Source organism: Macaca fascicularis, chromosome 14 (genome assembly GCF_037993035.2).
Source record: "Macaca fascicularis isolate 582-1 chromosome 14, T2T-MFA8v1.1".
Taxonomy (NCBI): Eukaryota; Metazoa; Chordata; class Mammalia; order Primates; family Cercopithecidae; genus Macaca; species Macaca fascicularis.
Window position 1 is genome coordinate 62,366,681 of NC_088388.1, and position 2,098 is coordinate 62,368,778.

The window sequence follows — 2,098 nt, forward strand, 5'->3', positions numbered from 1 at the left end:
ATTCATCTCACAGAATTACATCTGTATTTCGTGGATCTCCTTGCTAGCCTTATTTCTGTGGAATCTGAGAACAGATATTTCGGATCCCTTTGAAGACTATAGGGCCAAAGGAAATATCCTCCGATAACAAAGAGAAAGAAGCTTTGCGAGATACTTCGTTGTGTACTGTGAAATGACCTCACAGAGTTACAGCTTTCCCCTCAAGGAGCCTTTCGCTAAGACTGTTCTTGTGGAATTGGCAAACTGATATTTGGAAGCCCTTAGAGGGCTATGGTGAAAAAGGAAATATCCTCAGAGGAAATCTGGAAAGAAGCTTTCTGAGAAACTGCTTAGTGTTCTCTTAATTCATCTCACAGAGTTACATCTGTATTTCGTGGATCTCTTTGCTAGCCTTATTTCTGTGGAATCTGAGAACAGATATTTCGGATTTTTTTGAAGACTATAGGGCCAAAGGAAATATCCTCCGATTACAAAGAGAAAGAAGCTTTCTGAGAAACTTCGTTGTGTTCTGTGAAATCATCTCACAGAGTTACAGCTTTCCCCTCAAGGAGCCTTTCGCTAAGACAGTTCTTGTGGAATTGGCAAAGTGATATCTGGAAGCCCATAGAGGGCTATGGTGAAAAAGGAAATATCCTCCGATGAAATCTGGAAAGAAGCTTTCTGAGAAACTGCTTAGTGTTCTGTTAATTCATCTCACAGAGTTACATCTGTATTTCGTGGATCTCTTTGCTGGCCTTATTTCTGTGGAATCTGAGAACAGATATTTCGGATCCCTTTAAAGACTATAGGGCCAAAGGAAATATCCTCCGATAACAAAGAGAAAGAAGGTTTCTGAGAAACTTCTTTGTGTTCTGTGAAATCATCTCAGAGAGTTACAGCTTTCCCCTCAAGCAGCATTCCGCTAAGACAGTTCTTGCGGAATTGTCAAAGTGATATTTGGAAGCCCATAGAGGGCTATGGTGAAAAAGGATATATCCTCAGATGAAATCTGGAAAGAAGCTTTCTGAGAAACTGCTTAGTGTTCTTTTAATTCATCTCACAGAGTTACATCTGTATTTCGTGGATCTCCTTGCTAGCCTTATTTCTGTGGAATCTGAGAACAGATATTTCGGATCCCTTTGAAGACTATAGGGCCAAAGGAAATATCCTCCGATAACAAAGAGAAAGAAGCTTTCTGAGAAACTTCGTTGTGTTCTGTGAAATCATCTCACAGAGTTACAGCTTTCCCCTCAAGGAGCCTTTCGCTTAGACAGTTCTTGTGGAATTGGCAAAGTGATACTTGGAAGCCCATAGAGGGCTATGGTGAAAAAGAAATATCTTCAGATGAAATCTGGAAAGAAGCTTTCTGAGAAACTGCTTAGTGTTCTGTTAATTCATCTCACAGAGTTATATCTGTATTTCGTGCATGTCTTTGCTAGTCTTATTTCTGTGGAATCTGAGAACAGATATTTCGGATCCCTATGAAGATTATAGGGCCAAAGGAAATATCCTCAGATAACAAAGAGAAAGAAGCTTTCTGAGAAACTTCGTTGTGTTCTGTGAAATCATCTCACAGAGTTACAGCTTTCCCCTCAAGGAGCCTTTTGCTAAGACAGTTCTTGTGGAATTGGCAAAGTGATATCTGGAAGCCCATAGAGGGCTATGGTGAAAAAGGAAATATTCTCAGATGAAATCTGGAGAGAAGCTTTCTGAGAAACTGCTTAGTGTCTGTTAATTCACCTCACAGAGTTACATCTGTATTTCGTGGATCTCCTTGCTAGCCTTATTTCTGTGGAATCTGAGAACAGATATTTCGGATCCCTTTGAAGACTATAGGGCCAAAGTAAATATCCTCCGATAACAAAGAGAAAGAAGCTTTCTGAGAAACTTCGTTGTGTTCTGTGAAATCATCTCACAGTGTTACAGGTGTCCCCTCAAGGAGCCTTTCGCTAAGACAGTTCTTGTGGAATTGGCAAAGTGATATTTGGAAGCCCAAAGAGGGCTATGGTGAAAAAGGAAATATCCTCAGATGAAATCTGGAAAGAAGCTTTCTGAGAAACAGCGTAGTGTTCTGTTAATTCATCTCACAGAGTTACATCTGTATTTCATGGATGTCTTT